This window comes from Lissotriton vulgaris, chromosome 8 (assembly GCF_964263255.1).
Source record: "Lissotriton vulgaris chromosome 8, aLisVul1.2, whole genome shotgun sequence".
Classification (NCBI taxonomy): Eukaryota; Metazoa; Chordata; class Amphibia; order Caudata; family Salamandridae; genus Lissotriton; species Lissotriton vulgaris.
In genome coordinates this window covers 1460828401-1460851965 of record NC_141696.1, presented here as the reverse complement: position 1 = coordinate 1460851965, position 23565 = coordinate 1460828401, and the positions used below count along the sequence as shown (strand labels likewise).

Sequence of the window (23565 nt, the reverse complement as noted above, 5' to 3'; positions counted from 1 at the left end):
AGCCAAAAACAGAAAACAAATGCCTTCAGTTTAAAAGGCAGGAATTGTGGAGGTATAGGTTGCGCTGAGGTTTTGTTGGAGAAGAAATCATAGTCGATGAAGTAGCCAGAAGCTGTCCGGTCTATCCTTGGCAGCTCAGCAGGTTGTGCTGGAACTCAATGAAGGATCGATCTGTGGTACATTGACATAGACCTTGTTCTTTTCTGGATTATGAATTGAAATCTGTATTTCTGTACTTGTTGACTGTACAGTTGTTGTTGTTTTTGCAACAGGTAGAAGCCATACTTTGTTGTTTATTCAGTGTAGACTCCCGTTGGAGAGAACAAATCTCATATGTAATTAAAGATTCCAAACCTTTTGTCTCGACGGCTGGCGAGGGGCAGAACCAGTACGGTTCTTGTACCTTCAACAGCCAGGACAGGCACAGGCATTCTATTAGATGGCCCAAACTATTTCTTGCCTATAATGTTTTCCCTGACCAGATCCCCAACCTCCGGGATCCAGCTGGGCCTTGCCAGAATTACCTTAATTTCTCCAGTGGCGGTGCGTTTAATTGGACATTGCTTTGTTCGTCCCAGAAGTCATTCAGTTCCTGTAAAACAGCCAAGCGTTCCTTGATGTCAAACTATGTTTCTGCTGCCACTGTGCTGGCATTGTCGAGATCTGGGACCTACATCTTAACCCCAAACAACATCTCATAAGGAGTCTGACCACCCAGGGATTTTCTTGCCATGTTATTGAAAATCCTCTGGTTCCCATGTAGGGGATTGACCCAACTGCGACCTGAACCTAACTAAGACCCTTGCTGTTACGGACTGCTTTAAGTCACATTTATTCCTCTCCACAACCATGTTTCCCTTGGGATGGTATGGAGACAAGAAACGCAGGGTCACATCCAAAGTTCCATTGGCCTCTTTGTAAGCTTTAGAGCTAAACGCCGGACCCAGGTCGGAATGTAATGTGCCAAATGTATATGTCCAGATGAAGACTCGCAGATCCTTTATAACAGTTTGGGTGTCAGCCGACCACAGTGGCCAGACCCATAGGAATCGAGAGCATGAATCCACTGCCAGCAAGATATACTTGTAAGCCAAGTCCGATTATAGGGGGCCGCAATGGTCTAGATAAACACAATCAATACACTTGAGGGCTTGAGGAGTTTTAAGCACCTGCGTGAGCTGACTCCCCACCAAATAATATAGCACACAAAACAAGCCACGGGTCCAAAATAGGAGATTGTTAGTATGTCATGCAGGAGGGGGGATTCCCTTTTCAGGACGGTTCCCCTCACACACCAGAGGTGTCATGCTTCACCCATTGTGGTAAGTGAGACCGCTGTACTACATTCAGCATTGAGGCCCCCCAGCCCCCACAGCTGATGTTGTTTCCTTGCCGTCACGCCGGTTTTGACTTTTCATAGCCGCACTTGCCCCCCCCCCCCCCCCCCAATGGAGTCACTTCCTTCCCGCTACTCCTGCACTCCATGACACTCGCCGGGCGCCCAGCAGGCCCTGCATGGTATTCCCTTCCTCCCCGCTATCATGCCCATTCTGGCCTGCTTAGCCACTTGCCATTCCAGGAGGTACCGCCTATTAGGCACCGCACCTTGCCGGTCAGCATTGGCCCATTTTTATCATAGTTCCCTTAACCCACGCTAGGCTGGTTTTATACACACCCGCACTACTCACCGAATCAAATCAAATCAAATCAAATATCTTTATTTAGATATAACACAGATATCTTTAAAAGAAGAATACATATTCGCGTTGTGTGCAAAAAGTAAATACAAAAAGACGGCCGGTTATTATTACAATCATGATAAAAATAGGGATCATCCACATCTTAAGCCTCCTTCTTCCATAACATTTTTAAAATAAAAGATAAAAACACAGATATAAATAAACCAAGGGAAGGTAGATTAACACATGATATGCAAAACTGTTCACCCCATTTGTGTTATTCTCACAGTCTGTGGTATCATGCATGTAAAAACAACACAACATTCTTAAGGATACTGCTCATGTTCTTTTCGTTTGTCCTCCTTGGGTGTTTGGGGTATATTATAAGGTGTGTTAAATGATTAAAAAAGGATAAAAGGGTAGCTTAACGGGGTCTCTTTTGCTTAAAATTGCGGTATGCTTGCTGAATGAGGTTTACTAGTCTTATATTTCGGGCTGTATTTTCAGGGTTTAAAGCCGCGATGATTGCTTGCCTACAGGTACGGACGCCCAACTTGTTCCATTCTGCTTTTAATTTGCACCTGCATTGGAAGTTGAAGAGTGGGCAAAGGCAGACCACATGCAACAGAGTTTCAGCCATTTTACCACACCCTCTACAGGTTGAATCTTCCACCGTACGACGCCAGGCAGGCAGATCTTGCAAAAATCGCCAGTCACCCAATCTAATGGCTATGAGGCTGCATTTTAGGTACAGTGAGTATGTACAAGACAGGTAGATGGCTGGGGCTAGCCGTCTGTACGAATTTATGAGAGCCCAAGCATGGCTACGTTTCGCAAAAAGTGCTTTATCCATGATGAGTGATCTCATTCTCACCCCTTTTTTAATGGCCATTTTAAATGCTGTCTGACTGGGATTAAGGACCCATAGGTCGCTCGCTGACAGATGGTGAATGGCGTTCTTAAAAAGGCGACCAAACGTTCCACCCGGCTTTTTCTGGGAAATTTCTAACCAGACTAAGGATTCTAATGTGCCTGGGTCCGCTTGTCTCAGTTTATGACAGAGGTTTAGGTAAGTGCCATCGTTGGAGGCCTCATAGTTTAATAACCCCATCTCTAATCTTATCTGTGTTGCGGATGCAGAATTTGGCAGCTGGAGAACTCTTTTATATATTCTGGTTGTATGTTTGTTTAAGACAGTGTTCAGTTTCCCCCTGCATATCTCTATGCCATATGATAGGGTGGGCCCAATTTTCGCTCTCATGACCTCCAAAAGAGGCATTAGTGTTGGGCCTGAGAGGTTTTTGGAGAGCTTACATAGTGACACCGCAAGGGTCGTAGCTTGATTTCATTGCGCTGATTTATGAGATTGCATCTGGAGTCCAGATGGACACCTAGATATTTGTCTGACTGGCCAATGGCGAGTCTTATGTTGTTAAATGACCACCCACTACCTGCGTGTCGTTTTTTACCAAAGAGGACAACTTGCGTTTTCTTAAGGTTAACCTCTAGTTGGTTCGTAGTTGTATAACTAAGCAGTTTATCAAGGAGCCTTTGCAGCCCGACCCTAGTGAGGCTAAAGAGGACCAGGTCGTCGGTATACAGAAGGTTACTTAAGGCCGTGCCTCCCACCTTTGGGGGTGACTGTTTGTATCGTCCAGAGTTCTTGACAGATCTGATATAAACAGGTTAAAGAGAAGTGGAGCCAGCACACATCCCTGCTTCACACCTCTAGTTGTCATAATTTTCCGCGAGAGGTGTGTGCCGAACCCCAACTTCACCCGAACCCAGGTGCGGGAGTGTAGTTGAATGATTGCCTCTAGTAGTTTATCGGGAATCCCCCAGTTTCTTAGTTTTTCCCATAAAGCCGCCCTGGGGACCCTATCAAATGCTGCTTTGAAATCGACAAAGCAACAAAACACTGACCTAGATGTTAAAAGTGCTTTGTCGACGATGGTTGACACTGCTAATAGGTTAGTCGTTGTCCCTGAGTTAGCAACAAACCCTGTCTGGTTCATCGGTATCAAGTTGTGTTCCTTTGCCCATATCCTCAGGTCCTCTAGGAGGAGACCTGCATAATGCTTAGCCTCGATGTCCAGAAGGGCTATGAGTCTATAGTTGTTAGGCGCGGCGCGGGATCCTGATTTATAAATTGGATGGATTATGGCTCCCCGCCATGACTCAGGGATTATAGCAGTGTTCAAAGCATAATTAAAAAGGGTTGTTAGGATTCCTGACCAGAAGACTGTGTCGGATTTAAAGAGGCTCTATGGCAGGCCATTTGGGCCCGGCGCTCCGTCTGATCTTGCTTTTGTCACTGCTGTAGTAACCCTTTCTTGAGTCACCTCAAGGACCTCGTTGACTGGGTGTAAACACTCAATCTCTCTTGGAGGGCTGTATCCTGTTGATCCTTGGTGTTCTGAGGACCTGAGGTGATTGGTGAGGAATGTTACCCTGTCCGATTCTTGAATATTAGCTGTTCCAAAGCTCGGTGTGCTCGAGTTTGTGTGGTTAATTAAAGCCCAGAATTTTCTTGAATTTTTGTTCTTGCTGTCCAACACCAATTTGCACCAGAATTGGTTTTCGTGCAACTGTTTGACTTTAATCACCGCCAGCCTAAAGGACTTTTCAGCAGCTTGATATTGGTTTAAGCATTCTTTGTTCCCCGGGTTTTTAGCTGTTAGTCGCAGAGCGTTGTTTCTGGCTTTCTTGAGTAGCTTCGCCTGTGATGACAATGAGAACTTGCGATGCTGGATTGGCCTTTGGCCCGCTGATTTACTGGAAAAAGGTTGGTCAGGTGAGAGCAGAGCATTGACCATGTCACAATCGGTGAGGCATCTTGGTCAATTCCGTCTCTAATGATGTCCATGCTTTCATGTAGGATGTTCGGACTAATGTCTTCACTCCACTTGAGGCGCTTTAACCTGCCGGGGAACATACACCGAGAACTTAAAGGAGCATGTTTGTGATTCAGTGGTTTTGAGGTGAAGGATATAACCTGAGGCCTATGGTCGCTTTCGGTTCGTGGATGGATACGAAAGCTGGCCAGACAGTGTAGCAGAGCTGAGTTACAGATGGTATAGTCCAAATAGGTTTGCTTGCTGCCATTTGTCCAAGACCAGTTTGGAGGGGTGTCACCCGCTGACCTGCCGTTGATTATCAAATAACCTGCACTATAAAATCGCATCACTCAGAGTTCCCCCAGTCCGCAGTAAGGTTGATTGGGCGGTTTGGTCTGTGTCACGGCCTCTGTGATCGGAAATAAAAAAGGACCTTCAGCGTCTGCTAGTTTACCTTGGAATAGGTTGGTGTTAAAGTCTCCCGTAACTATACAGTCAGAGTTAGGGTGTTCCGCTGCTACGTCACTCATAATTTCCGTTAAACGAGCCAGATGATCTCTTTTTGTGCGCGTGCTTGGGTTGATGTACACATTTAGAAGGAAAAGAGAACGCTGTTTCCGCCATGAACTGATTTTTGCCCCAAGTAGCCAGTCTTCCTCGATGGGTAGTCGTTAGATTAGGCCTTTTAAGTTGTTTGATATATATATTGACAGGCCCCCTTTAGCGTGACCGTAATGACTATCCCTGAGTGCTGGTTTCCATAATTCAGTGAAGCCAATTACGGGGCATCCTTGTAAGGCCCAGGTTTCCTGCATGGCTATTACTGCGTGCTCACATAGAAAGGAAAAAGTTTCAGGGTTCATGATTTTCTGATGGAGTCCGCTTATATTCCAGGAACACATTAAAAAGGTGGAATCTACTTGTGGATTAAGCATAGTTGTTGGTGTGGCCACTAAGGGGGTTAGCTTTTCCAGAATTTTGTGCTTGGGGCCCTTGCATTCAGCTTCGAACGGTCATTCTGCGGTTTTGGTTGACAGGATGCCTGGAAGCCACTCCCATCCTTGACTTGTGTCGACGTGGAAAACCACTGTTGGGGGGGTTTTATACTGTTCTTCAGGACGTGATGCGTTTTTTAGAATCGAATACGGTCTGGGATGTTCCTCCAGTCTAGTGGTTCCAATTTTTCGGGGTGGACTTGGCTGGTTTAGTAAGGCTGTGGGGTAGCCTGGGGTGGAGTATAGGTACACTCGGATGCCCCAGTCTCGTAAGGTGACCTTATGGTCCAAAAAAGCTCCTACCCAGCTGGCCGACTTAAAGGACACCAGGGTTACCTCAGATGGTTGGGTGCCTCTTGGAGGAAGGAATTCGATGGATTCGATGTCATCCGATGCCAGACCTGCGAGCCCCGGGATGCCGTCCGCTAGTTTTATTATGTTCGACCTGTTAAGGTTGTCTTGCCGGCCCTTTGATTTGTATTCAGGAGCCAGCAGAATGTAAGAAAATGGTAGATCGTTTTTATACTTATAATTTTTTGAACTTGAGGCTGTCTTATTGATTTTATTAGGTAACAGGCCTGCGTCTTGTTCTTGCTCCTGTTGCATCGGGCAATGAGGGGCTTTCCACGAATGTTGACTATTTTCGAGGGAAGTTGTTTTTTGATTAAAAATTGTTTTTGTGAAGTTCATTCTTGTTATTTTGTGGTCCACCAGAGACGAAATTGGGGCTGGCACAGATTCTGGTTTTACTTGGGACACTGTAGACCCAGGTAAGCTTAGTTCATCTGTTTTCATCCTTGGCTTTTCTATGACAGTGCTAGGCTCGTCAGTAATTGTTCGCGCCACACATTCGGTTGGGTCATGGGAACTCCCCGCGATTAGTTGGATGGTAGATGCAATTTGGTCCCCTTTTGGATTGTTGACACTAGCGTTTGCTGGGGATGATGGAGCAACTGACTCACTTAGAGCTTTGTTGTTACCCCCCATTTTAAAGAGAGGAAAGAATCCCGGGTGGACAGCGGTTGTTTTTGCCCTTGTTTTATTCCTCTGTTTGCGCAAGCGTTTGCGCTCTCTCTTGCTACGAGTTGGTGGGGGGCTGGTGGCTCTTCCAGTTTGGAGGGGGCCGGAGTCACTAGCCTAGACATAGGCTCTGCGACTTGATGGTCCATATTGGTTGTAGGCCCGCTTGGAGAGAGTGAGTCAATAATTGGGGAGCAACAACAGACCGACTGTATGAGCTTTGTCGAGGCTTGCGCACCGATTATTAAGTTGTTCAGTTTGCCGAGTTTGTTGTCAATCCCTGCCGTGAACAACGCTAAGGTGTTCAGGAGATCGACCTGCACATCCAGTTTATCCGAATGATAGTTTAGTGCGTTGACTGTTTTTTGGAAGGTTTTAAGGAGTTGAAGCCGTACCCCAGGTACTGCAGGTTCTTCTTGTTTGGGCTTTAGATTTGACGTGTGGTTAGCGGAGTTTTGATTATCTTTAAAGAAAAATGACAAGTCCGCTAAATACTGGTCGTTTGGGTCGGATTTTTTGGCGTTTTATGTGGTGTTGTAATTGTTGCTGCTGGAGGAGAAAATAAATTATGCTGGGGACTTGGCACGTCCGATAGCACCTTGGGTGTACTTTTGGTTTGGAGCAAATCGGACGGATGGGAAATGGAATTGTGCGCCTGCATGTTTTGCACATGGATTTGTGCAAGAGTTAGTAGACAATGGGGATCCATTGTGGTTTCCTTTGGCGCAGCAAGAACTTGTCGGGGGGATATTGTTAATGTTTCTAATTTCGGAATTTGCTCTGTAGATGATCTTGGATTATGCTGTAAGCTCGCCGGGGAGGGTTGCGGTGGGCATACTCCATGCATATCCTCTACGATGGGTGAGAGTTGCTGACCAAATTGCTGGCCAGATTGCGCCTCTGAATGGTAACTGAAAGGATTTTGTTTGAAGCTTGCACCCCCCCAGCCGGGCCGGGATCAGGTCGTTGTGTGCTGAGCCAAGAATGTAAACTCCCGAGGGTTGAGCTGACTCTTTGGTTTTCGTTGGCCACGGTTGTAGGGATAGTAATTGTGGGGGGGGTGTACTTATTTCGGCCTGCTGGTCCGATGCTACAGGGTTGGTTGACTCCTGGGGCTGGTGCTTTAAAAGAACGTTGGACGTAGTTGGAATTTGTTTTAAAGTAATCTAGCAAATTCGAAGGTTTTAAGGCATTTTGCGTGTCCATACTCCTGCTTTTAAGGCTGGAGTTACAGCCTCCGTCTGGTGGAGATTTTGCCACAATCGCTGTTTTCTGATAGGCCCAAGAGGGCTTGTGATTACTCAGGTGGCGCTCTTCCTTGGGTGCTGGCTGTTTTGATTTCCGCTGTTTTGATTTCCGCCGTTTTGTCGCCGCTATGGTCTTCCTTACTTTCCCGGATCTCATAGCTTTAGTTAATTAATTGGTTGATTTATTGAGGCCGATACTCTGCTGTGCTATACTGTGCTGGAGTGGCTGTGGTAGCTAAAGTCAAAGAGGTGGCACTACCAGAGCTATTATAGGCTATTGAGAATCTGAGAACAGCTGCAGTGCCTTAGGGCTCCGATTAGTTCAATTATTGTAATGGCTCAAATGGGTTTGAAGGCCTTGTAAAGCTGGGAATATTGCCAGTACTGACGTCGCTGGATGGTTAGGTAGTGTTATACTGTTGATTTGAGCTCTGGACTGTCAATAGGTGTTAAGATGTCCTGCCTTCGAGGGACTGCTGATTAGTTGATGGCTGACGGCTGACGGCTGTCTAAGATGCACTTTTGGCTCTTTTTCTCTTGTGTTGGCGTACGCCGCATAAGCCTCGTCGTTCACTGAGATGTGGCACCCCCCGCACTTTGACTGTTCCCGACCCCTATCTGCTTGATCGCGACAGCCCGCGCACACCTCCCCAGCCCCACTCCAGCCTGGACCAGACTGAGCCGGACTGGGGGTCAAGACCTCGCCTCTGTGTTGACCCCATCTGATGGGGTCGCCCAGATTGTGGAGGGTCAGTCGACTCAACCAATCTGCCAGTCGGCCTGCCCGAACAGGCGGTGAGGCCGGCTGCCACTCAGCAGGCACGAGGGGGGGGCAGGGGGAGCAGCACCAGAGCTGGAAAGGGCAGATGGCTGCACCGCACGGCCGGCTGGCTAAACAGGCAGCGCGAGAGTGGACGCCGACCGGACGCTGGCCCGAGCAAGAGGGAGCAAGAGGGAGGCGCCTGTGGAGCCGTTGGAGGCAGACACGGCGGACACAGGGCAAACACAGGGGATACCCAACAGGGGGAGCAAGTTGGCGTACGGCAACTTGCGGTTCAGGGGAGAGGGGGGGGTGGCAGAGCTAGGGGACACGGCCTCACCAATTCAACCGACCCGCCGAATACCCCCGCCTAGTACTTCGCCCACTACAAGCACGGCAGCGGCAGCGGCAGGGGGGTGGTAAACACCCTTCCTCACCCTCTCCACCTCCCGCGCTTTCCTTGTCCGCTTGCCGATGCACCGCCACTGCCTTCGGGCTCCTGGTCCCTGGTCCCGTCAGTGCCGACAATCCCCGGGCGGAGAACCGCAACGGCTTGCCTCACCTCTACCTTGCTGCAGCTACGCGAACGCCGTTCAGCTCCGCCCACCACACCTTGCCTCACCAAGCCTCGCCTGACGGCACGTCCGCACAACAGCTGCGGTTTCCGTTCATCTCTGATATATCTATCTTACTAGTTTATGCATGATAGTTGCCCGGGTTCTGTTTTTGGCTTATACCTGTTTGGCTTATACTTACTTGTGCTCCTTCAGCTACACTGATGACGTCCACGGACAGTAACAACGTCATATGACATATTTTAAAGTTGCTCTTTTTGCTCTATCTCTAATCCCCCCTCGGAGCTTCTTGTTTTTAAGAACACTATATACTTCTCTTTACAGGCTGTAGTGCACGTACCCGTATGGCTAATACGCCGGGACAGTTGCAGTGAACTATACAACCCATTGCGGTGAGTCACACGTCTTTTGAGTCAACACATTGATTTGAAATGTATATGTGTTTGCTACATATTGAAATGTAGGAGGTTAGTAACTATATATGAGATTTTTTGCTATATATATATTGGTTATGCATTCTGTTGACATACATGCCTTTATGTCTTCAATATAGGTTGTATGCAGTCAATACTGAACAGTCAGATTACTGGTTTAGTATAAATATTTCTCTGATTGGATTTATTCACGTGTTTTTTTCATGTTTTTTCACGTACACATACTTTATAAATGCAGTAGCTGAACAAATTGACCCTGAAGAAGGCTGCAACACTTTTTAGGTCCTCCTGGCTGAAACATGTTGGTCTAGCTAAGCATGTGTCTCTAATGTCAGCACTTGTATCATCAGCTCCGCTTTGTTTTAAATCCTGACACCGGGTAGCTGAATAAAGTTACAATATAGCTAACCCTGTAGCCAATTTTAAACTTTCACACCACAGCACTGCACTTTCTTGTCCCACATACACACACCGGCTCACTTTGGTGTTTAGTACACCCTGCCTACCAAAATAAAAACATCCCTGAGCTCCTCCCTCGTAGAGAAGTGGTTGTAGCCCACACAAAGACTAGGTCTTTTGTGTGAGGAGGCACCCCCATGATGAAGCATGACACCTCTGGTGTGTGAGGGGAACCGTCTAGATAAACACAGCCAATGGCTTGTTTGAAATCAGTAGAGGCGTCTGTGTTGGACGCGCCACGGCAGAACCCTTCATCTGCTGGCAGATGTCACATCTGAGGACAAAGACTTTGGTCTGTTTGTAAAGACCCGCACCCAATAGTGTTGCTGCAATAATGAATGGGTCTGCATGTGCAGAAAAAAGACCCTTCTGGGCAGCTATAATTAACCCCAGCCTGCGATCACTGTTTGGAATTACTCTATCTCCCACCCCTGAAATCTAAGCATACAGTGTATTCTGTACATATAACTTGTAGGAGTACTTGAATGGAAAACCTTTCGGCAGGTGTGTGTCATTGCGAACAGCGTTGATGGCCACCATGATGTCTCTGTCTATCCTCGTACTAGAACGAGTGATTGCTGCAACCACATCAGTACGAACTGTCGCTTTTGCAGCTTCATCAGCCATTGAATCCCCTGCAACATGAACATCAACATGTTGGTGGCTCAGTGTGTGAATAACATGAGCCTGTGTCAAGTCTTTCAGCTTTACCACCTGTTCCCAAAGCAGCTTGTGCTTTACTGTGTTGCCCTTAGAATTCCTGAATCCATTCTGGCTCCAATAATGCAATTATTCATTATATGACTGCACCCAGTATTTCGAATTGCAGACAATAAGTGTGGAGAATACAGCATCCATATTTAGTAGTGCTAGTAGCAGAGCCTTTAATTCTGCCTGCTGTGCTGTGCAATCACCTAGTGACTGCGTGTAGATTTTCTCAAGATGGAATTCTCCATCATGCATACGCTATTTTACTATTGCGCATGCTGCTGAGTATAGTTGTTTAGTTCCTACAGCTGGCTGAGAAGCACCGTCAGTGAAAATGATTTAGTCATAGCGATCAAGAGGTAGTATTTCATTAGGCAGAGATATTCTAGTTCGTATTACAGAAAGGCTTGTGTTTGTATTGTAGAGTCAAATCTGTAATCTACATCTGTTGCAGTGAATGAGTTTGCCCATTGTATCCATCCTGGATATAGAGCCTTAGCGTTTGGAACGCTAGCTCTGTTAACCACCCCTAAAGTCGTTACCAGGGTCACAACAATCTTGTGTTTCCCTTGAGCCAGGGCTTGCTCTCTCACTACAGCAGTGTGTACTGCTGTCAGTATCTTTTTAGTAGGTACACAACAGTCAAACAGAAATCTTATCCTTGATCAGTAGCATTAAAACCGGCTCCCCATTAGATCTCATTCCAGCAAAAACACCGGCCTTAATGAGCAACCTTCTGTGCCCTATGATACAGACGATCATCAATCTATCTCTCAAAGAGGGACGAATCCCCCAAGACTGGAAAAAGGCGGTAGTAAACCCCATCCGTAAAAACAGGGCCTTGCCTTGGTCAGAAATATCCAACTTACGCCCCATTTCCCTACTACCATTCTTAAGCAAACTTGCCGAAAAACATGTAAACACTCATGTGTCACGGTTTGTTGAGGCTACAGGGGGTCTGGACCACTCTCAATCTGGGTTCAGACCCAACTACAGCACCGAATCTGCACTCCTCTCCGTGTCAGATAACATCAAAATGACACAGGATAGAGGAGGCTCCATGATTCTGGTGCTGTTAGACCTGTCTGCAGCCTTTGACACCGTGTCACATGAGATTCTCCTCGGCCGGTTGTAGCAGGTGGGGATTGAAGATCTGGCTGGAGAGCTTTCTCACAGGCCGCTCACAAAGCGTCAGCTTGGGCTCCTATCATTCCATCTCTAGGGAGCTCACCAAGGGGGTTCCGCAGGGCTCATGCCTAAGCCCCGCATTATTTAATGTGTATGTGGCCCCCCTTGCTGACATTGTGAGACAATATGGGTTTACCCCTGTGTCGTACGCCGACGACACCCAGCTCTTGTTCCCTTTTCAGACTTGAACCCCAGAAATTAAGAACTCCTTTGCTGAAGGTATGAGAGTGGTATCACACTGGATGGCTTCTAATTGCCTCCAGTGTAACGTGGGCAAGACAGAAGTCATGCATTTGGGAACGCAAATCTCCTGTGGTCACCAGATTGGTGGCCTCTGGAATTGGGACCTATTCCTTGTCCAAAACAATCAGTTAAAACTTGGGAGTCAGACTAGACCAGAACCTGGTCCTAAAAGAACATGTGAATCTGGTGACTGGATCCTGTTTCCGGACAATTGGCCTTTTGAGAAGGGTCTTTCCCTACCTTTCAGATGTTTACAGAAAGACCTTAGTCCAGGCGCTTGTAATAAGTCGGTTGGATTACTGCAATGGCCTCCTTATTTCGGCAAATGAACATGTAATCAACTGACTCCAAGTGGCCCTAAACACTGCGGCCAGACTGGTTCTCAATGTTCCCTCAAGAACTCCATCTAGGCCCCTTTTGGAAGAGCTTCACTGGCTGCCTGTACGCCAGCGAATCAAATTTAAAATTTGTTGTATCATTCACAAAAGTCTCTTTGGATCAGGTCCCCATTACCTGACTCAGAAATTTCAAATTTACAAATCGGAACGCCTTTTGCGCTCCAACAGCCAATTCCTACTAAAAATTCCATTTATTAAAAAGGCAAGGCAGGGAGGCCGTGTTCTCTCTTATGTAGGTCCTTCCCTCTGGAATAAACTCCCTTTGGACATGCGTCATAACACCAATCTTCTCTCCTTTAGGAAGGCACTAAAAATCTACCTCTTTAGGGAAGCTTAGACACCCAATCGTTCAGCACCCAAGACACTATTTCTCTGATATCTACAGCGTGCGAAGTGCGGAGATACCCCTCAGGGAGTCGAGTCCGGCGCTATAGAAGCAAATAAATAAATAAATAAAAACGCATTTCTGCATTTGTACATAAATGGAATTTATATGCAATTGGCACTATGTCACCTTCATTGAAAGTGATATATGTGTATCCTGATGCACCCACAATGACACAGACCACCAGGTTTGTTGTGTTTACACATGTGTGTAGATATTTGAGAGCTTCATGTCCGCTTATACGGAACGTAGAATTTCTGTATTTTTCTTGGTCCAGTGTGTGTTTGAAAAATCTGGACGTATGAAGTCGTAGAATGGTTTATCCAGTTCATCATACTCTTTAATGAATGTTCTGCCAACAATTAGAAATCCTAATATGGATTGTAGTTGGAGGTTGGAGCAATGCACATTTTCCTACAAAATGGGTCACCAGGCTTTTACCTTCACTTAACAACTTGTATCCTAAAAACAGCACATTGAGTTGGGCAATTTTTGATTTTTAAATGTAAATGTTTAGCCCATATGAGTAAACCACAGCATTATGTGGTCTACTCTAGTCAAGTGTTCCATAAAATTATCATCCGTCAAATATATATCACCGACATAGAACAATCCCTAGTCATCAACATTTTCTAGTAGTTTTGTAACTCCGGGTGAAAACAGCATTGGGCTATTCTTATACACCCTGGGGCAAACAGCAGAACTGTTCGAGAGCCTAGCGCTGAAAATGTGGTCAGATATCTGCATCCAGGTGCTATATTTTAGCAGAAAAATCTATTTGAGATATCTAGTGTTGTCTTGTATTTTTTTCTACACAATGTTGTTCATTAGTGTGGCACTGTGTGCATTTTTTAATGCAAAGTTAAGGGTAGCTGAGTTTAAATGTCAGTAATCCAATACTAGACGATAAGATTTATCTGGGTTCATGACCAGAAACAATGGACTGTTCATTGAAGATGTGCAACTTTCTATCACATCCAGGATTTCCCTAATTTGCTGTTTAGCTTAAATATTTATTGGGTATTGTCTTTGAGGTTATGGGGTTGTCCTCAAGTGAATATCATGATAAGGTGAACTGTCATCCCAACCAAATTGGTTGCAGTATAACGCAGGAGCTAGAGCTTGGGCCTACTGTGTAGGAATGTTTTACTGATTCTGGGACGAGGTCGACGTAAACACACTGTTGTGTTTACGCATTTCAACCTCAGTAGGTTCCGGTCCTCGCCTCTTTGAAGAGCAGAGGAACGGGACCTACTGAGGTTGAAATGCTGGGTGAGACCTTTAATTGAAGACCACCCACATTATCATACCGGTCCTGTGTGAAAAAGGTCAACTTCCCTAATTGGATGGAGCCTGGCAGTTGACACACACTACATTTTACACACCATGAGGAGCAGCTACTCTGCCCTCACATTACTGATAGGATAGGGAACTCCTCTCCTTAATTGCCTCGCATTGGGGGTCCAATTGCCCTGAAGAAAGTCCTGGACCTTTATGGACACTGTGGACCGAAACATGTCGGCACTAGGGTCTTAGGACCATAATATCCTGATATGAACCCCCTTTTAGATTTTTTTAATTACCCAGACAGACCCAAAAATAAAGGGAAACCGGGGATCTGCCTGAGGTATTTTATCTTTAGAGCCCCCTCTCCTCTTATCTATCAAAAGAGCTTCCCAATACTGTGGTTGAGCCCACCTCGACTTCTAGGGGTCGGGGTGACCCGATGATGAAGCATGACACCACTAGTGTGTGTGAGGGAAATATAAACAAAACAGTTTTTTCCCCACATTCATGGTTGGGTTAGGTACAACCTTACACTAGGCAGTCCCTCTCTACCTCTTTGTTCTCTACCTCAGGTACAGTTTAATTTCTCACACAACTGACCACTACGCGGTCAATTGGAGTATCTTTTTGTGTTTTGTATTTACTTAGGGAGGATATACTTCGGTTACCACTACCTCTCAAACCCTTTTGGGCATCTGGATCTCTCCAGTACCCATACGTGCCTATATAGTCCAGGTGAAACACCTAAGGCCCTGGGAATCATTTTCCTAGCTCTCGTGTAACACCACACAATTCCAATGATAACTATAGTTCCAAGGACTCTTCCTTAGAAGTGTTGTCGTGACCACGTTTCAGCCTTTTCTTTCATTGGCCTCCGCAGGACAAGGGTAATACATTATTGTACAAAAAATAAACAAAACAATATGACATTACTCCAACCTTCTAATTTGTGTGTCGCAAGCTGGCTGATAAAAGTGACCATTCCAGCAAACCAATGAAGGAAAACAAGTGCTACTGTGATCTGATATGCACACAAACTAACAAGCAATAGTGTATGCCTAATTCAGAGTGGCAAAAGAGAGAAGGGAATAAATATTAATCAAAAACCACTAATCCCAGGCATAATACATGTGTGAAAACCCTGGTACCGGGCCCCAGTGACGGTTGACACATGCTGAGGAGTCAATGATGGTTACTTACATTATAAGAGCGCGAGCGGGACCAAAAGCTTGTGGCACCAAGATACTGTATCTGAGCTCGAGGCACAATTACCTTAAAGGGACGATGTGAAACGATCATATATATCAAAATATGGTCATGGCTTGCCAAGTATTACAATCCAAGTTTATGAATGTGCTCGTAACATCGCCAAAATCAAGCTCAGTCGTTTATAGCAAAAAGTGGGTGGGCGCTTACCTCCCTCTCCGTGTGGTGATCTATCTTAAGTGGTATTTGTCTGCCACAATCGAAACCAGTCTCCCTGCAAGGAAATATCACATTACACTATATCGTTACAGGAACGATGCCCATGGTCCTAACACCATAGTCCCCTTGTCTGAAGAGTCCCATAACTAACTATTCTTCTTGTCTTCTATATCTCGCAAGGGAAAAGACCTCCTCATTGCGCCCGGGTCGCAGTTTCCTACGTTTACCACAGCCGCCAACGTGCATCAATTTCAGCAAAGCTATGTGGGCTAATAATCGGGAAGGCACTCCTCTCGCGTAGCGTGAGCGCGTCAGCCCGACCAAAGACATAAAAATTGGACTGGGTAACTACCACAGTCACTAGATCAGGGTTGCCACTATCCGAGGCTCTCGCCTCGGCCATGATACAAGTTATACCCTACAAGTGGATACCAGGCCAATGCTCATAGAACTCCACCCAATATTACTGATAGACTACAAAGACACTCTCATGCAAACATTTTTAATCAAGATATGAAACAGGGAAGGGGGCTGTAGGAGGGAAAAAAGGGGGGAGAAGAAGAAGGGGGAGATTAAAAATAAAAGTGGTATGGCAATCAAAATCATTTAAAATATCATGCCAGCTTACTAGACACAAAAGCGGGTTTTAACATTCTAAACCATTCCCAAATAAACATATATTCTATATACATATATTCACCATTTGGCAATATTTAATGCATGGTGAAAAAACTTGAGAAATAAAAAATGGAAAAAACCTATAAACTATCGTGCCTGGCTCAGGCACAAATCTCTCCTCATGCCTTATAATAATAATATGGCTATATGTATCCTGTTTCATGTATCCAGTCAATCTGATAGTATTAGATTAACGCCCAAACCTCATCGCAGTCATTTAGTCTTTCAGTTGACGTATGATATCTTTCTATCATACGTGCTTCTAAGCGATTTAGGTTACTTTGCAATGCTGTTTTATTGGCTGCTTTCACCACCACCAGAATTGACCATTTCAAATCGTTCTCATCATGACCCTGTTCCATGTAGTGTTGGAATAAAGGAGCTCATTGTGTCTTACAGCGTATACGTGACTTATGCTGTAGTATTCTCATCTTGGCTGCTTGCGTCGTCTGCCCAATGTATGTCTTACCACATGGGCAGGTCACGGCATACACTACATTTTTAGTGTTGCAATTAGAGAAACTTAATTGTTTATGTTGCTTATTATTTATCTCTACAGATTTAGAGTCATTTGTCTGGGGACATACGGCGCAATTATTGCAACTGTAATGCCCAGTTACCGGTGGCAAACCCAGTAACCTCTCAGGTCTGTTGGCGTAGATATGTTGCACGTAACTTTGACCAGATGGTTTCTCAAATTCCTCCCTCGTCGAAAAGTGAATAAGGGCTTAAGGATATTCAGATGCTCTATTAGCCGCAGATTCCTTAAAATGATTTGTTTCACTTTATGCGCCTTGGGGTTAAAAGTGAGTACACATCTCAATTGTTCTGATTCCTGTTTGGTTTTAGGAGTAAGTAGATTTTCCCGTGAAGTGTACCACGCTCTTTTTAGTGCTCCCCGCACCAATTTTTTAGGATACCCTCTTGTGAATAATTTCTCTTGTAGAATCTTTGCATTTTTTAAATAATCACTTTTATCAGTACAGTTACGGCACACTCTCAAAAACTGCCTGTAGGGCAAATTGTCCTTGAGGTTACGCGGATGTCCAGAAGAGTATTTGGTCAGTCAACTTGGTATACAAGTCTACCTCCAGTCTACCATCTTTATCAATGATCCACACATCTAAGAAATTAATACATGTATTACTACATGTTTTAGAGAATTTCAGGTCAGTCGTCCGGGCGTTAAGCCATAGATGGAATTGTTCCAGTTCTTCCTGTGTACCCTTATATATCAAGAACACATCATCGATGAAGCATACCCATTCCAATATATGATCTTTGAATTGGGACTCTTCATGGAAGATGTATCTCTGAGTGGTTCACCCAGAATCTTTGGGTGGACACTAGTGAGAATATATATTTTAGGGTTTTTGTAATGTATAACTGTGTCTATGTTGATGTATATAATGTTGTGCTGTATGTTATTTTCTGTCTTCTTCATTGATTAGGTACCATTGTTTATGTGTATTGTAGAGACATTGGTATACATATATTAAGAATAACTAAAATTTCGGAGAGAGTAATTAAATGTGCTCTACTCTTAAACTGCTGTGTATTTTCTCCTTCATACCATCTTTTCTTGAAACAGTATATATATGCAAACATATGGAAAATAATATACAATAACAATCTGGCATACTCCTACTATGCAGAGCCTAACCTACGTGTGTAGTTCTGCCAAAAAGCCCCTTACTCGATGATCCAACCAAATTACCTCGCAGCTAAGAATGTAGGTCCCCGTCTTGGTCACGAGCTAGACAACCCTCACAGATATGTTAGTCAGCTGCAGGGCAGACCGTCAGCATGCTGGGACCTCTAAATGTCAGCAGAAGTGTTTCCTCTGATTATATCCAGAAACAGATGTTTATTTATAGAAAGAATCATCCTTGCTTTGGGCTGGTTGTGTTGAGGCTGTGTTGTATCCTGGCCAATGGTGTTGAGTGGACTCTGGGTCTAGAACCTCATGGTAGCCCAATCACTCAATCATAACACTTGTAAAGCGCACTACACAACCGTGAGGGTCTCAAGGTGCTGGGGGAGTGGTGGGGGCAGGGGTCCAGATTCCAGCCAACATCAGTTAGCCTAGGCTTTTTCCTTGGAGAGCTGTTTTACCCTTATCTCCAATAAACCCATCCTATTCAATCCCCACGCATAGCTGTGATTTCTGGAGAAGAACGTTATACTGAAGACGAGCAGTTCTGAGTTGAGGGAAGGCCTGGAGTGCTGCTGATGTAAAGAAGTGACATTGCGGCAGATCAGAAATTTTTGTGAGGCGCACACCACGTTCCGTGTGTGCAAAAAAAAGAGCCTCCATTGTTGATAAAGGGAGGACTCAATCATCAGTAACAGTTGTGAGTACCAGAGGTGAACACATTTATTTTGGGCTCTTGTGGTGAACGCTGAGTACCAACGTGCGCACTTCCTCATGCTACCAGCTGGAGATTGTTACTGCGCGCATTTCCTCGCACAACAGAAAAGAGGTGGTTGCCATGTACATGCTCAAACAGCTGTGTGGTGATGCAATCACGTACGTCGAGTACCAGCGTAATTGGTCTGACGTGTCTCTTAAACGGTCAGGCATAAAACAAGGCCAACTAACTATTGAAATCAGTCAAATTGTTACCAGAGGTCATTTTGAATAACCTTTGAGGTTCAACGCTGCAGTGATTTCCTTATCAAACATAAAACAAAGTCAACCAGTTGTGAAAATCAGCAAAAACTTTACCGGAGGTCCTTTTAAATAATCATTGCGGTGATCCGCACACCTGAACAATTGGCATACAATTCAGTACAATACATTTTTTCTGCCTTATACTTAACTTTTGGAAAGTTTGTATGACAGCAGACACCAGCTGTACTATTGGACATTTTCGACAAAATAACTTTATTGAAGACAACTATGCACCATTTGTATGCGCTTCAGCATTGTGTGCACCAGCAAAAGTGTGAACATCATACAGTGAAACAGACACACTGGACAAAATATAACTATATTATAAGTTTAGGTTAAAATGGAAGGCATTGTTGCACCGTTATACTTTTTACCCAATCCAGGTGATCCAGTTTTAGAGTGGAGACAATGAAAAGATGGATTTGAAGCCTATTTAGAAGCTATTGGAGGTGATGTGTATACTGATAAACAAAAACTTACTATTCTTAAACATTGTTTGGGAGCGGCAGGGAGACGTGTTTTAAGTCATTTACCACCCATTGTGGTTGATGAAGATTACAAAGATAAATTTGATGTATATGACATGGCGATTTCACAATTGGATACACTTTAAAAAAATAATAATGAGGTAGTTGCTAGACATACATTTTTGACTAGAGCTCAATTGACCAATGAATCCATTGATTCATTTGTTAATGGTTTAAGGGTTCTTGCTGCAAAATGTAAGTATGGAGAATTCCCTGACCAGATGTTACGTGACCAAATAGTACACAAAATTGGTGACACAAAATTACAAGAGAAACTGTTAGTTGCGGAAGACCTTACTTTAGAGAAAGCTATTGATATTAGTCATAGATTTCAAGAAATGAAGTTAGGTATGAAAGAGCTGGCCGCAAAACTGACTTCTGAGGTACAAGTAGTGAAAAAGAATGTGAGTGATGATAAATCAACAAATGATAGTTGCAAGGAAAAAACTAGAATGAGTCTCCAAGGTTTAGAAAAGAATAATTATGTTTGTTTCAAATGTGGGTCATCTGCTCATTTAGCAAATGACAGATTATGACCAGCAATCAGACAGGTGTGTAGGTATTGTAAAAACAAAGGTCACTATGCCAGAATGTATGGAAATAAAAACAAGTATATAACATACCTGCTCATATCAAGAAAGTACATTAAGAGTCAGATGACCTAGTAGAAGAATTTTTCCTTTGTAACCATGAAGTTAATGATAAAAACAAGGATTCCTCATTCTGTGTTGTTAACATTGATGGTAAAGATATTGAAGTTATGGCTGACTCTGGTGCTCGCCATACTTTAATTGGTGATCAATGGTTGCAAAAATTTCCCCACATACAATTGTTATCTTCTGACATTAAATTGGTTGGCTATTGCAATAAACCCATTGATGTTTTAGGTTATTTTGTTGCCGGTATTAGTTTTAAAGGTAAGACCATAACTGCCAATGTGTATGTAGCTAAGGAGGGATCTTGCTTGTTGGGAATCAGATGGCCACAACAAAGAGATTTGCTCATTACTTTGGTTCCCCTCCTCGTCGCCAGTATAACGTTCTTCTTTCTCCAGTCCATATGGTGACACAGCTATCAGTAACATGAAAATAATGGCAGCCTATAATGTTCTTCTCCAGAAATCACAGCTACGCCTGGTGAGTGAATAAGATGGGTTTATTGAAGATAAGGGTAAAACTGAGATAAAAGATTATTTAGATAACACAGCATTAGTCATTTACGAACCTCAGTGTATAATCCACAAAGCAATGGAATTGTGGAAAGGTGGATAAGAGTTTTGAAGGAAGGTATACAGTTGGCTTCAGTTAGTGGGAAAAATTGTTCTCAGGTACTCAAAGGCTTATAGAGTAACACCCAGAACAGTGGGAGATATATCTCTGTTTGAGAAAATGAGGGGAAGGAAGGCTGTGTGTAATTTAAACCAGATGTGGATGATGGAAATGAGAAATAGAGTAGATCGTTCCTAAGTGGCAAGTGGTACCAAAGTAGCAAAGTTTGATCATCGATGGTTATCAAATAATAAACAAGAGTTTCCTCAGAGGCATAAGGGTCTCACACTTCAATTTGATATTGGTGAATGGGTTCGTGTGAAGAAGGAGAGAGTAATTAAATCTGAAGAATCCAGGTTTTCCGTTTGAAAATTCTCAGAGTGGGACACCAGGTAGTAGAGTTGTCTGATGGAAATGTGTGGAGCATGAGCAAGGTTGTCAGAGTACCTAAATATTTATGGCCTAAAGAGTGTAATGGTGCTGACAATTTTTCTGAACCAAGAGATGTTGCGGATAAACAGCAAAGCAGCGACGCGTTAAATAAGGGTCTAGGAACAAATTTGAAAATTAAAACAGCTTAGTGCAAAGTTAAGGTCATGAGTTTACACATCTCCGTGTGAACACAGTGTTTTCTGATTGTTATTATATATAAGTAACATTGGATATATTTTATTGTTTTGGATTTTACTTTACACATGAAGATTTTTTGCTTTTTGCAAATCTTGTTTTCTGCAGTACCTCTAAATTCATTACGTCATTTTTGTGAATGTTATCTACATTGTAATGTGTTAATGATAGGGGATGTCTTGTATCCTGGCCAATGATGTTGAGTAGAATCTGGGGCTAGAACCTCATGGTAGCCCATATTCCAGGCAACGTCAGTTAGCCCAGGCTGTTTTGCCCTTATCTCCAATAAACCCATCTTATTCACTCACCACGCGTAGCTGTGATTTCTGGAGAAGAACATTATAGGCTGCCATTATTTTCATGTTACTGATAGCTGTGTCACCATATGGACTAAAATGAGTAAATAACAAAAACACTTCCACAACGTACGTGTAGGCCTTGTACACATGGTAATGGCAATGTGATAATGTGATAATGTTCTTGCAAGTTCAATAGTTTAAGCAAGGTCAGTATTTCTAGCAAACTAACCCAAAGTGTCATGAATGAAAATGTGAGTCAAAGTCGCTAAAAAGGGTCTGATGTATCAAAGGGGTTCAACCAATGTATGTTGGTTGGGCCATGTCTTGATACATTAGGGCCAAAGTTCCAATACTGCTGTAAATATACAAAAGAATAAAGCGACACTAATTATTTTAGGCGCGTCTTACATCCACCGCCAGTAACAAAAACAAACGTAATATTCTGCTAGACTAGCTCAATGAGAAGCTTATGGGTAAAAACCAAAGGTTGTAGCTTAATTAGGTGGCATAAAACATCATGGGATGTACTTGCTTTTACCACGCATGCTGTTACAACGCAAGTATTACAACGAAAACCTTTACAACGCATTACACTTGGGGGTGCTGGATAGTGAATAGTTTAATTTACTATTCCAATTCCAGTCCCCGTGGACACTAGGGAAGGTGTTGGATAGTAAATTAAAACTATTCCTTATCCTAGAGCGCCCCCCAGTGTAATGCGCTGTAATGGTTTTCGTTGTAATACATGCGTTGTAACAGCACTGCGTGGTAAAAGTTGCGTTGTAAAGGTTGCATACCAACATCATGCCAAGTCAGAACTAAGTCTCTATGGAACCCTCATATTACAAAGTTGAATCATATCCACAATTTGACATCTGATCTGGTTTAGAGTTGGCCAGTAAGAGTAAATCCTCTGATTTGAGGAGGGAGCACTTAATACTGATATAATAGTATACGTTTCTCATTCATATTATCACAGTGGTGGAGGAAATTCCACAAGTGGGTTTTCCAGCAAATTTATCACTCTTACCACAAATCAGAATTGCCTCGAAACACATTCTATGACTCCTACCATCACATGAAGAAGTACTCCAGTCTCAAATAGTATTCTTTCACACCCTCATAAATGCCTAAGTGAACTAGATGCCTAGTTTGAAATACAAACATTTGATAAATAGGTGTTTGCGTGGCAAAAGAGTGCTCAGTCAAAAAGGAATGTGTTACAGCAAACAAATGATGGACGGAATGCTGACAATGCAAACATTCTCCCCCAGTCAAAAGATTTGGGTTAAATCCATCGTTCTTTTGCCGATTACACCACCCCAGTTTGGACCCAGCCATATGCAAATCAGTCTTGACCCTGTGCCTCATGGGAACAGTCCCGACCAAATTGCGAGGCCAGGTCCTCCCTGGACTGGAAACAAGCATCCTAGGACTGGTTTAAGGGTATGTCACCCTTTTTCAGCCAGGCCTGGCAATTCGGTCGGGACTGTTCCCATGAGGCACAGGGTCAAGACTTATTTGCATATGGGTGGGTCCAAACTGGAGTGGCGTAGTGGGCAAAAGAACAATGGATTTAAACCAGATCTTTTGACTGGGGGAGAATGTTTGCATTGTCAGCATTCTGTCCATCATTTGTTTGCTGTAACACTTTTTGCCCTACGTGCGACGGGTATGCCCAGACGTGGGTCCCTTGCTCACTGTGCCACTGGATTCAAGCTAGCCTGGCTGAAGAAGGGTAACATACCCTGAAACCTGTCCCAGGATGCTTGTTTCCTGTCCAGGGAGGACCTGGTCTGGCAGTTCAGTCTGGACTGTTCCCACGGGGCACAGGGTCAAGAATGATCTGCAT

The 23565-nt window shown here is 44.1% G+C and overlaps 1 protein-coding gene across 2 annotated transcripts in view; it reads right to left on the bottom strand.

The window, feature by feature from the left end:
* Positions 1–23565, bottom strand: part of TEX55 (testis expressed 55) — a 600480-nt gene that overhangs the window by 208165 nt on the left and 368750 nt on the right. The gene's annotated exons all lie outside the window — the stretch shown is intronic.